The sequence below is a fragment of the Tigriopus californicus genome, chromosome 11 (genome assembly GCF_007210705.1).
Source record: "Tigriopus californicus strain San Diego chromosome 11, Tcal_SD_v2.1, whole genome shotgun sequence".
NCBI classification, from domain to species: Eukaryota; Metazoa; Arthropoda; class Copepoda; order Harpacticoida; family Harpacticidae; genus Tigriopus; species Tigriopus californicus.
In genome coordinates this window covers 4,252,203-4,266,179 of record NC_081450.1, presented here as the reverse complement: position 1 = coordinate 4,266,179, position 13,977 = coordinate 4,252,203, and the positions used below count along the sequence as shown (strand labels likewise).

Here is a 13,977-nt window from a genome sequence, read left to right as displayed (position 1 = left end):
TAAATGTGTTCATGAAGTACAAGTTGAGGCCCCAGTCAAATTAATGAGCCTGGAGGACAAGTAAATCCGCGTTGAAATAGAAATTTCCTACGTGAACCTCATTCGTCGCCAGGGAAGCTGTCTGTCTGTCTTCAGTTTGTCTCTGTTTTGAAGATGTGAAGAGCATCAACTCCAAAAAAAAGGACCCTCTCGCTTCTTTTTTTTCCCACTTCTTCTTGGAAACGGCTAATCAAGCCGCCTTCCTGACAGGGATAGAGTAGAACAAGATATGAAGATGAAGAGCATAGGAAGAAATACATAAGACTCCCATTTCAAACTTGAGAACGTCCGATGGGTCTACTTTTGCTCTTAGAGACTCGCTCTGCCTTATTAAGGCATGAAGAATGAGGTAGGTCTCTAAAAGGGTTGCTAATTGTGACAGGAAATCTTAGCTCCATATTTGATGGATTGATTAGTGTCCCTTCCAAGGTGGAAACATTTTTTCTCTCCTCATCGTCTTTTTAAATCCCATAAAAAGGAAAGAAAAGAATTCCATTTTGCTGGCGTAGTCAGATTACTATTCCTTTGCCAAAGACCGGCAGTAAATCTTCAGAAAAGGATAAGAAGAGGTTCAAGTGGTGGCCTTTCTTGAGGTGAGAGGGGAAAATTGTTATCCTCGCCAAATTCATGCTCCTCCACCCATTAAATGACATGGTGGAAACATTTTTTCTCTCCTCATCGTCTTTTTAAATCCCATAAAAAGGAAAGAAAAGAATTCCATTTTGCTGGCGTAGTCAGATTACTATTCCTTTGCCAAAGACCGGCAGTAAATCTTCAGAAAAGGATAAGAAGAGGTTCAAGTGGTGGCCTTTCTTGAGGTGAGAGGGGAAAATTGTTATCCTCGCCAAATTCATGCTCCTCCACCCATTAAATGACATAGTGGGTACGTAGTTCTTCCCAGGTTAGACAATGGGATCAAAACAACGCTAATGTGCACAATGAAGACATGAATTTTTGATGAGAAACTGAAGAGGAGGCAGTAGAAGTAAGGGCATTCCAAAAACCCGAAGTGGATCAAAAACAACCATTGAAGTGATCTACCGGGGAAGATATCATACCGAATTTCACAAATGAGGATCACTGGTTGGTGCGAGGAGAGAAATCCAACCTTTTTTTCCTTCATTTTTAGCCTACTTTGAACAATTTCATCTATCAGAGATTGTGGGCGCTCAAATGAACAATTGTTTCTAAGGACTAGCAACATTTCAAAGGGCTCAAAACTTCAAGAACACTGTTATATCCGCATACATACAGAACGTTCGCCTTATATTAAGCATAGCATTGCGGACAACAATCAGATGTTGGATTTGTTGAATATGGCCATAAAAGAAGTGACTGGTTCAAAGAGAGGCTCCAATTTCTCATCCTCATATTGGGACTTCTTGTACTAACGTCAATTTCTAGCTTGGGCCAGAAAATGGCGACTGGAGAAGAGCCAAAGAAGTTTGGCAAGCGTTCTCTTGCTCATGGAACTTTCATCTTTAGCACCCACTCTACTCCTGCCTTCGTTGGTCCCTGTCTTGTTTCCATTGCCTCTTCACCAAAGGTGGAAATCATCATTTGAATTGTGCACAATGGAATTCATGCGCTTCTTCTCATGAGTGCACTTCACTTCCTTGCCCTCTCAAGTGAGTGACGGCCTTCATGAATTCACCAGTTCCACTGAAGCGTCCTTCTACTTCTCCTCCTCCTCCTCCTCCTTCTCAACTTTCTCTTGTTCTTCTTCATCCTCAGGCCTTATTACCATTGCACATGGCAATTGCTCCCAAGACACTTTCCAATTCTTATTCGCGGCCCAGAAGTTCTGCCACAGGTTCCATTTCAAACTCAAGAACAATCTTCGGAAAGGAGACTTGAAGAGTGCGAAGAGCAAGAAAGACGAAGACTCCGCTACAAAAAAAGTAATCTGAATCATCGATTCTAATCTCGAGTTCCTTTCACATTCAACTTTCTCCAAGTGAGAATAAAAAGAGTTGGATACTCTTGGTACTGCGGCCTATAGTGGATGGATAGAACCGCGGACGAATCCGCTCACCGTCACACCCGAAGGTTTCTTCCTCCCAATTGGTTCATCTCGGATTCATGGGAGGCAAAATTGACAAAGTGGGTTCGGTGCCCAATCCTCCACAGAGGCGTGGTAATCGCATCAACCTTGACAAAGATGGTTTTCTGCCGTCAAGTGGCCTCTCTTTCAAGGCTCTGGGGTTTTCAGACAGGCACGCCGGTGAGAGTGAAAAAGAACCAGCGCAATTTGATGATGGTGAAGCAAGGAGAGAAAAAAAAGAGAGGATCACTCTTTTGGGAAGGGGTGCAACAATGAATTTTAAAAGCATGCGTGACATTTCCTTTTCTTTCTTCTAAGACCATTTTTTTTTTAAAAAGGTCAATTTGGCTCTTTCGCATGAAAAAAAAACATGGCAATCAACGGGCAAACCAGCTCTTCCTACAATAGCCTTCACAAAAGGATGACGGAAAGGGCGTTGCTTTTCTAAAGATACATATTTTACAGTTTCTTAAAATGGTAAGGCATTTCCCCAGGCTTCCAATCCCGAGTATAACGTTGCAAATATTTAACATTCATCTTTTGAATATGAAATGGACACTGGCATCATTCTCAAAGGACATGAAGAATTTCCAACATTTCGTATTGAACAACCAGGACATGAAGGTCGTCGCTAAAGTGAATGAAACTGACTTTTTATTAGCCTCGGTTGAGTCTCGCATGTGTATTTAACGTATCCAATCTTCAACTCTGCTCAACGAGCAAGCTCTGCTCAGTAATCGAGTAAATCAAATGTGCGTATTGCGTAATATTGCCTTCCTGTAAATATGTAACCCGTAGAGGTCGTCGATTGCTTCAGTATGCACTACTGTAGACGGAAATAAAGAATGTGGTCAACATGACAGCTCGTCACACTCAAGTGGTTTCAATCTAACCAACCTCACTCACACGAGGAATCAAGCGTCTTCAAACGGGCAAGAAGAACTGAAGGTCAATTTCGCAAACTAGCTTCCTATTGATTGCGGACTTGGTCCCGAGTCCAAACGGGTTCTCGAGCCAAAAGGGGACCCTTTGGATGCCATCATGCCGAGGTGTTTTCGGCTCAGATTGATAGCTCTCCTCCCCCTTTGGACCATGGTGGGTGTGCGGACAGGTATTTATTTTGTTCCTTGTTCCGATCTCACTCACCCTTGAGGGTCTTTCCCAACGAGTGAAAGAGAACGGGAAAAAGGGGACAAAGTGCCTCGCGAGTGCCAAGTAGGGGAAGAAAACAAAAGGGGAAACAACTAATCAAGATGGGGGTTGTAAACAAGATTATGGGGAGTCCCAAAAGGCAATCCTCACGGGTACCAAGTAGGTGAAGTGCTGCAGGTCTAAGAAGGACAAGTTTCATGTGGGAATTTCTTTCACGTTCCACCATTTCCACCCGGAGGGGGATGACATTTGGCTCTTGGAAGCCACATGACTTGTACTCAAGGCGGTGAAGCCTCACTCACACACTCACGCACGCACGGATGGATTGTTAAATGGCAAAAACTAATTAAATTTATAGGGGCGTTCAGGGGATTGGACGAGAATCTAATTGAAGAATAGTGTCGCACATAATCCTCAAACCACCCCAACCAAGACAGGACTGGTGGGTGCGTTTTTTGCTCCTAGTCGAGCGTTTTGAGTTAGGGAAAACAAATTTTGGAAACGATTCATCTCGGTTTACCAGACATTTTCGGCGCTTTCTTCTGCATTGACCCCGTTCTGAGAGGACAGGCAATTCTTCCGTGGACTACATTCAGAAAACTGTCAACCCTCCAAGACTCATCATTTGAACAAAGTATTCATGTCATCCACCCTCTCTGAAGACGGAAGGAGCAGACTCGAATCGTTTGCTTTCAAGAGGCAAGAAAGAAGCTCTCATACTTTCATCTAGCGATGGAAAAAGGTGGTGCACTTCTTGTTTTCTATTTCCCCCCCAAGGCTCAAAGAAAGGCAAACCAAGTTTGAGACGATAGCCCCCCCGAGTCACGACCTTTTATCATTACAATAAACTAATAATCATCGGAGTGTTTTTGGTTGGGTTCTTATCGCTCCCCTGAAGGTAAAGGAGTCATGTGCAAGAAGACGTGTGTCATATTGTGAGTTAATTAGAAGTGTATATATTTTTGGGTATGTACAAAAAATACCGTTTTCTTTTCCTAAAACAAAAGCCAGCCCTGCATGTCCTTACTTGAGAGTATTTGTAGCGAGTGGAGTGGAATTCAGTTTTGATGATGTTTGACGTCGTTCCACCAGACCTCGATTCCGATTGAAAATGGAAATGTATCAGGGTTCGAATAAAAACACACATGCTGAGGAATCACAGTCAAAGTTATCACAAGACTTCCAAAACCGATTCAAGACTCTTTCACATATCTGTCAGTCAGAGACCTGCCCTTGTCCGTTGAGAACATAAACACAATGTCCGTGGAAGTCTGTCAAACTGTGAGAGTATGGACCCCCGTGATTTAACCCCACTTAAGTTCGAGAGCAATGACAAATAAGCACATGTTCCACTCTACTCTCTAAGGAGAGCACGGAAGGAATAAGATGAGAGACCTATGTAACTAAGGCACTAAGAATTGAACCTCATGCCCGGACAGCGTAGTTGATGTTTTATACTTTCCTGACATCAACAGGTGTGCCGCCATGAAAACCATAGGTGTGTCATGGAGGAATAAGTAGGTTGTGTAAAAAACCGGAATATGAATCTTTTTTCCCTTGAAAAGCTTTTTGACATTTCGGCATTTTCCCATTTCTTTAACATATAGATGCCCTCTTTTGTAAAAAGCCACTAGCAACTCGGAGTAATATGAAGAAGGCATGAGTGGATTTGTTTTGAAAACTAGTTCCTCTTAAAACTCATCCAAGGTCCATTGAGATTTAGCAATTCTGCAAATCCAGTCCCGTCCAAAGTATTAGATTACTTTTTAAAGCCTTTCTTGGCCATTTCCTAAGTATTTGAAGTGTTTTGGGGGCAAATTTTAATTGCCTTTGACTCACAGCCTAAGTAATAAAGTAACATTGTTTGGTATTGCTCTGATAATTAGGAGTCAATGTAGTAGAGGGTTGTCTATAAATCTTCTCATTGGAATAAAACCGATGTCCAAACAGTAAAAAGTACATAATACAATACCGATCTCTAAAGAAAACTATTTCATTGCCGTAGAAGCCCTCAAAATCCATCAAACACATTTTGCACAGTTGTATGATCAATTTTGGGGTCAAGAGCAATTAATTTGGAGTCTTGTGGCGGAAGTATTTGCAAGTATTTTTTTTTCTATGTAACTAAAAAGAGCTTTTGACAAAGAAGGTAGTTATTTTAAAGAACTTGAAAACTTTCCCTTAATAAACGAACCAAGACCCAAAGAAATCCACCACATAGTGGATAGAAATTGAAAGCTTTATAAGATCCAATTTCATTAATCTTCGACACGCCCTGTCAAAATGATCCAGATGAAGGGAAAGACAAAGCCGGTCCAGGCCCAGAATTCGAGAAAACTTATACACGTGTCTTTTGCAGGGCAAAAAGTGGCCCATACAAGGCTTGTTTTAGTCCTATTTGAAACTTTTCTTTCACTCGCGTGACAAATTCCTGTGATCCGAAAACGAACGTTTATGTATCAAGGACGCTTCAGTAAGAGTTATCTCGAGTTAGTTCTCGTCAATGCAATTTTTTACACTCGGAAAGCAACGCCAGACTTTCCCTCACTTGCAACTCTCAACGAACGAGTAGATAAAACAAAGTAAACGAGGGTTCACAAACATCCCCCCCTCCTTCTTCTAAACTTTCACTGGAAATTGACCCACATGACATGGCGCCTCGTCTTAGGTGTTTTGAGCAAGGGGAAGGCCAGAAAGAAAGGGGCGAAGGCTGGATCAAAGAGAGATGACGGGTTTCGTTCCTCCGATTTAAAGTAGGGGGAAACGCCGAGAGTGTGAATGAAATGATATTTCAGGAAACACACTCGACTAGCCTTGTCTGTTAGGAAAAGCTGAATGAATACAAATCGGTTCCTCTTTCAAGAAGGCCAGTCCAGAATTTTGGACCAAATTGGCCGTGGCAACATGTTGTATATCACACACATCGCGGTTTTTTTCATCTTATGTGTGAGGTCTCTTCTTTATTACCAACACTACTTTCTGTCTGGGTGCAATACATTGAACTCGAGGACTTTTGAGATGATCGTTTCTTGGAAGTGTCAGCGAGAAAGAAAGTTCATGCGAGCATACTAAAACAGGTCGTCTCATGCCAAATATATATGTCAAGGTGGATGTACGTAGCTTACAACAAAAAAACGAGAGATAGCCAAATAGAGAAAGAAACGAAGGAGAGAGCGAAGCTCAGCTTGTCCGGAATCAACAATGGCCGCGAAGAAAATGTCGGGGACAAATTTGAATTTTACCCAACGATTTCGCCTTACAAAGTCAGGACTCATTATTATTCCCGCAAGTGGTCGGAGCTACACTATGTTAAAACTTGGAATTTGCCCCAATTTTTTTATATTGAGAGGCGTATGTGAAAAGTGCGTGCCTTTCAAGAGACAAAGTAAGTTTTGCTAATAAAAGAGCAGATTATTAAAGATTTCAAGTGTAGCAGGTCAATGGAAATTGAGGAACATCAATTATATAAGGTAGTGCAAAGGCTCAAAAATGTACATCTATTTCTAATCTGGTTGCTTTATGAAGGCATACGATGGTCTGTTAGCCCCGGTTTTGGTGCCAACGTAAAGATGTTCCGCGTACTTCAACTGCGCAACCTCTATCCAATAGAACTTAGTGGGAAAAAAATATGCAGAAAAAATAAGTTTTATAACATAGCACTCTTGCAACTATATTTACTTTACTATGAACAACCGCACGTGCTTGAGTTTTCATGGGACAAAAGCTCGCTAAGGTTGAACTCTGCGTCCCTGTCCCTCTGCGTTGTCAAGAAGCAATCTCAGCCTTCAGAATATGACACGAACTTTCAAACATCACTCCCACAAATTTGCCCGAAAGAGACAGATAATCTGAAAGGAGGAGCAGGTGGAGCACACGAGAAAATAGGTGTGGAGGGGGGATAATGGGTCTGAAAGTAGAACAACGCTTTTTCCGGAGGAGGGAAAAACCCTCGCCAATGAAATGAAAACATTCGATATCGTGTAAGAACATGATTAGATTCGGACAATTTCCACTTTTCAGTACGTGAATAAAAAAGGCCTGGCTCCATTATTTGTTCCCCCACAAGTAAGCTTCCCATTGCGCTAAAGACGCGGAAGCATTGAGGTGGGCGAGGCGAACGGAGGTGGTTCCAACCAATGATGGTTGGTTGCAAAGCCACAATAACAACGAGAAAGGAAACTGGGAGTCGAGAGGCATTCGCACTCACTTTTACTCCGGGTATCTCGGTGGTTTTCGAGAGCGGACGTTCTGTTCTGCCTTCCCCACAAAGATACACTCATACACATTCGTGGCTTCTGACTCATCAAATATTCAAACTGATGAGATAGTTTTAGCCTGCTCCGTGTTCCAAGTGGTTCCATGGCACCTTCTCCCTCTTCGCTTTTTGTTTGGACCTCAATGTTTCGTGCGAAAGAAGAGGCGAGGATCTCGGCGAGGTGCTTTTTCAAACGAGGACCACTACCGAGCTTCAATGGGAAACTTGTACTCTAAACATATTTGCCATTCAAGACGACAGGACTAGTAAAAAAAAGTCGCAAGGAAATGATAAGTTCTGATGATAATCGTCATGAATTAGAAACACGTCTTTGCGGTTAATATGTTACTAGTGCACTTGTTTAGAATATAAGAAGTATTTTTGTTCATCAATGCTGGATGGTAACAGTGACTTGTCCAAGATATGATCCAAACCAAGTCCCCTGGGGCATTGCATTGAAGTTGATCATTTTTGCCTGCATGGTGCGTACCCCCCCTCGTGTTCGGTGGGACATTTTGCCTTTGAGAGGTGCCAAGTCCAAGAGAGAGAGACGTCCCTGACTGAAGGTGGGGAATGCAGTATACCATACCAGAGAACAAGTGAGCAACAGACTCTGCTCCAACCAATCCACGAGTTCTCATCATTTTGCACACAAAGCTAGTTGGTCTTTCCATCATAGTCCTAGTAACTGGATTCCAGATGTTCCCAAGCATCCCATAGGAATGTCAGATCTCGTCCTGTCCTTGGAACACCTTGATGAGAGAGGCACACAAAAAGCATTAAGCCTGTCATCTTGCAAGGGGTTCCTCAAATCCCATGGAACTAGTAACTACTAGTGGCACAAGATGTGTGCATGAAACAAAAAGTAAATCAAGTTTATTTACGATTGTTCCAACACGAGAATGCCCTTCTTAATGCTAACAAGTTTGGTATCTAGGTTTTTTCCGCGAAGGTAAGTATTCCTGGGGAACAATCACATCCGAGGGTCATGGTCCTTTGTTCTTTTTGGTACGTACCATGGATAATGGAGCACCAAGCTCTTGAGATATCAATATTTGTTGAACCTGTAATTGCAGTCTTCCTTCGACCATTCATCACTAGGTGTCAACCGACCCCTCATACTCACTATCAATCACCATCTCGAAATTCTTTCAAGCTGAATCCCAATAACTAATGGCTATAGAGAAAGAGAGAGAAAAGAGAGACAGTACGAATGGAAAACACCTAAAAATGGTTCCGAAACATCTTGTTCAATTGATTACAAAAAGCCAAAAACAGCGTTCGCAAACCATCAACTTCTTGCAAAAAAAGTCAGAAATTCAAATCTTAAACATAATTTACTTATGCTATGACATTCAGGAGTAGCCATAATTAAGTATCTTTCATATTGGTCCTCATGACCAATATTTATGGTAGATATATCCATGATTGCCAATATCGAAGGCTTAGATGAGCCCCTACTTGGTTCTGACAGCCTCCAGTTTGTGGGTGCCCATTCAAATTGGCTCATTGGTTGATCAATCCGTATGCACTTCTCATAATCTACCCTGTTCATTATACGATCGACTCAAGTCACCTTTCTCCACCACTGAGCCAAGAATTCGCAAAAGAAAGCTGAATAGAGAATATTGTACATATATGAACGTGTTAAAACCGGATTGACCAACTTCTTCAACGATCATGTCACAAATCTATTGGAAAGAAAATAGTACCCTAATAAGCATATGGCTCGCTTCTGAGTCATGAATGAAAGCAATGACCATTGGCATTAATTGTCCAAATTTTGGGAGCTCGTCTCATGCCCTCGTTAAATATGCAATTAAGACTTGAAACGGGACAAAGGGGGACAAACCCCATAAACACTCCATCCTATGTGTTGTACATAGTACGTATGCACTCTGTATCGTATCAACAAGTTTCGTGATCCATTCTGAAGCACACATAAGTCACAGTTAATTTTCATCGATTCTCAATTTGAAGAAGGCGTTTTATCATATATTACTCAACAAACTACTACTGGTACCACATACAAAGTATACATACATGTATACAGAGTGGCAGGGTGTAATACATGACACCTGCTTATTCAGAAGGTGCTCAAATGGAGGGCAACGCCCCGCGATTACCACTGGATGGGGCTCGGGAAACCGCCATTCCATGCATATTTAATCTGTAAACAACTCATGCCAGAATTCTTGATCAAATACAACGCGCGCTAAAACGTGTCCTATGTTTAGAGCTCAGTGCGTACGTTTTGAGCAATGCCCAATATTTTAGTTACAGAGAAGAGTTAGAGTACCTCGCATTTCACCTTGCCTGAGCGACCTTCATAAGCTGTCAGAAGTCATGTAAAAAAAACTTTTTGCCTGCCTACACTCACGGTTCCACATGTAAAAGCAACAATTGGAACGTAATCGATACACAAGGCACCAATGTTCCCAACGCTTCGAACTCACCCACTCAAAGAGGAAGGAAGGCTTTTAGAATGCGAAAATGTGAAATATTCACACAAGGACATTAGTCGGCTCCAACTCGGTCACGGCCCAAGGGGACTCAGCTTTTGAGTTTGGACCAAGGGTTAGAGCGAGGAAAAGTGGATAAGAGAATACATTGTTGTCGATTGACTCAAGACAGCGAATGAGATCGTCTTCGTTTCTTGCACAATGACAACATGATGAAGAGCATACCCACGCTTACACTTGGTTTAAGGACAATCGAATGTATGCAGACTACGTGTCTGTCGTCCTCGCTCAGGCTTCTAGTGGAACTCCTTTGGTCCAATTTTAAAAGGAAATAGAGAAAAGATTCGGAAGGAGGAATTTCCTTTAAGAGGCCATCTCCAGCTTGGACAGGCTTACCTAGAGCTAGAGTCATGGGCTCAGGCCTGTCATGAGAATATGCAGACACGATGCATTCTGGAAGCCCTTTCCCATTTTGGTGGGAGATTTGCGAAGGCCTTTGTTGCTCTTCCAAAACTAAGAGCACACTTGACCTTGGAAATGGGTGCACATTCCCAATGCAATATCTTCCTCCTCTTCCTCCTCCTCCTTCTCTCCTACTTCTTGTTCTTGCCAACTCCCCACTAGAGGCTGAAACCTCAGCTTACCCAGAGGCACAATCCATTGGCAATCATTTCATTCCCAATCAAAACTGTCCTTGACGTGGCTGTCAATGGAGATTCTATACGACATTAGCAAACCGTAAATGGATCCACAATTGCACGCAATTAGCCCTCATTTCCTAGAGCGCGAGGACGCAAAGGCAGAGGGGGGGGGGACTATTTGACCTCATTTTGAAAATCAACCGAGTATTTGCGTCCAAGAAGGGCCAGATTCTAACATTTCATGAACCGCAATTCAAACAAGTGTACAACATCAAGTTCCACATCAACACTCCGATTTTTGTTGTATAGAGAATTAATAGAAAGTACACTTGAATAGATCAGGAAGACCTCAAACTAGAGAAGTGGACACTGGCGCAACTAAACCGATGTTACTTTTTGTCACATACACCATGTTTTACTAGGAACATCACAGGAATGAGGGAACTCTCGTATTGGGAAAGACTAAACAAGTTGAGACTGTATAGTGTTCAAAAACTAATGCATTCCTGAGCTTTGTCCCAACCCAGGATTTAGGGTCAATCCTAGAGACCGTCGAGGCTTAATATGCGTTTTGAGAGTACCTCCAAGCCCTCGAGAATCCAGGCTAGTTCGAACAATGAAGTCCAATTCTCTTCTTTCTCGGGTTCCTTCATTGTTTAATTTGCTTTCCTCTAATATTCGTAGGGAATACGTCTACAGGCCTTTTTGATCCGGTAGCATCTTTCAATTCAGACTTGGACAAATTTTTAGATAGCATTCCAGATCAACCCTACATCCAAGGACTAGCTCGGCCTGTCAACTCAAACTCGTTGGCAGACCAAATATCATATAAAAATTGAAAGGTAATAAATAGAGGAATTATAACCTTTCATTTTAATAGTACTGGAGATCATATAATCATGTTGCACGTTAGTCTTATGGATCCATGCATTCAATTCAAAACAGATAAAAACGACTCAACAAGTCAACCTGAAATGTTTTTTCCTGTTTTGACTCAGGCGACTGGGCTCAAGAAGGGCTTGTTTGCGATTATCAATGAGAAGATCGGGAAATACTGGGGAAGGGACCTTGATAAGAAGTCGAAAGAAGTCCTCTCAGATGAAACCATTGTCAACTGAATGATTGATATGATATCAAGACTCGTCCCATGGAAATAAATCATTGAATCATCGGCCAATATCGGAATTAACGATGATGAAGCAGGAGTGCAAGAATTAAGAGGAATTCACCTCAAAAGAGTTGCAAGCCACTTTACGAGGCCAATAAAAGTAAACGGCCGTTAGACTAGCCTCAAAACCTCAAAATGGCTTTATGATCTCCTCCCCACATCGCGAATGAAAGGAAAATGGCCTTACCTCAATTTCAGTAGTTCACGGATCCTGTTCATCCACTTCCTGGTTAGGTTTTAACTGCACAAAATGTGCCAGATCACTCTTGCCGATTACAACAGACTTGGTTCCAAACAAGGGGATTTCGAAATGCCCAAAAGTAATCTGTAAGTCTGTATTAACCTTCTATGTGACAACAAAGGTAGCAAGTATTGGGTCAAGACGATCTTGGCAGGCCCTTACAGGTAGTTGGGTCTCTACCTGAAATGCCCAGGCCTCTTCGTCGTTGACATGTGCCAGAACACATTAATGTGAATGTGGAAAAAGCTCAATTTTCAAACGTTTCAAGAAAACCCAGGGCAAGCTTATCTAGTAGTCCCTCAAGTCACACCACACCGCCACTGGTGCGTAGGATTAAATTCGAATGCTATGCCTCCATTCACGATTACAAGAACCTCTTCGTTTATTTGTATTGGTGTTTCCTTTGGTAGCTATGTACACTAGATCATGGAGTACTCCATGACTAGATAGGGATGTGGTGCTGGAGGCGACAACTGAAGAGACTGAGGCGGATTTGGGAGGGAGGGAGCGAGCGTTGCTGCCTTGAGCGTCGCCCTCCAGATTCCAGATCCTCTCCTTTTTTACTTAAGGTTGTGCATCTGTTGTTCACAAAGAATGGCAGGGTGACGGGAGTTCAGAGATGATGATTGAAATACCTTCCACGGAGCTTTTTCATTCGACATATTTCTACCGAAGAACACTTTTTGACACAATGCTGGGACATTATTTTGCCTATTTTGAAGAAGGTAGTTAAGAAAGGTTTCCAAACTAGGATCGTTTTAGATTGGTCCAAAATAAGAAAAAGGTGCCCCAAAATGTGAGGAATCCATGGTTTTTCTTTAAACAATAGAATTTACCAGCGTTGATTCCGTTGATCATTTTCATGTTGTTACCGGTTGCATTACCAGGCCTATGGTTGTCATCCTAGAAAATGGTGCTGCAAAGCCCAATACTGACAGCCCAATATGGTGTTGGTTTATATTTGCAGACCGATCAGTCGTTATTGGACAAGTCATCAATAGATCAGGACCAACGTATGCTTGAATGAATCGTTTTTGATATCGATTATGATTGTTCGACTTCAATGATTCCGTCCAACAATAAAAAAAAAGGAAGGCTTAGTCTATTAACGAGGGATTGTCATACCAAAAACGTCCTCAAACATGACAAGTGCGAAAGGCAAAAAACTCTCTCCATCTCGTTTATCGGGTAACTGTTGACGTTTTGATGCGGGTAATATTCATGTTCTCTCTCTCTGGCTGGCTGGCCTATTTAATTTTATCAAGCCCTGAGCAACGTGTCTTTGGACGGGAGAATTCAAAATTTGATGTTGACATGACCTTCAATTTGCTCTCCCCAAAAACATCACTCCCAATCCTTTTCCAGGAACCAACGGGAACATCCGTCAAATAGTTAGGAGGTTGCCATTAACCCAGATCTTTAAGTTCCGTTAGAGTTATCCTTGTTGTTCCTTTGAACAAGAAATCCATGATCTTTTGATCACGTTGCCTCTGCTAGAGTGAAGGTCCGGTACGTCCGGTACTCTTTACTTTACGGATGCTCGAGGAGCAGGGTGACCAATATTTGTTCTCGGAGAAAACAGCCGGGAGAAGTGCTGCCAAAATGGAAAGAAATGCCGCAATAGGGGATGTCAAGGAAAGGAAATTCGAGGAAAAATGTGGTCCGGCACCCTGATTTGGGGCATTTTGGGGAGAGAGAACTAAGACAAACATCGCAGTCAACTCGCACCATCCGCCCATTGAATTTCCAATAATTGCGTGATTCTGGGTGAGTTGTGTTACAAAAACCCTACTAAATGGGCATGTTTGGTGTTAATCAGTGAACGCACTATCAAATTGGCTCAATACCACAATGCTAATTGCCTAGACAAGCATGTAAAATGGAAAATATGTCAAAATCCAATGCATGCACAGTGCGGTTTGGCTGGGCATGTTGTCTTTGATTTTACTCCATGGAATAACGTCAGTTGTCCATG

The 13,977-nt window shown here is 42.3% G+C and overlaps 1 protein-coding gene across 1 annotated transcript in view; it reads right to left on the bottom strand.

Annotated features, from left to right (window-relative positions):
- LOC131890220 (uncharacterized) overlaps positions 1-12,412 on the bottom strand; it is a gene marked incomplete at its 5' end in the record, with an annotated part of 28,191 nt that extends 15,779 nt beyond the window's left edge. The window contains 1 exon segment of the mRNA XM_059239526.1: positions 11,949-12,412.
- Between the last annotated feature and the right edge of the window lie 1,565 nt (positions 12,413-13,977).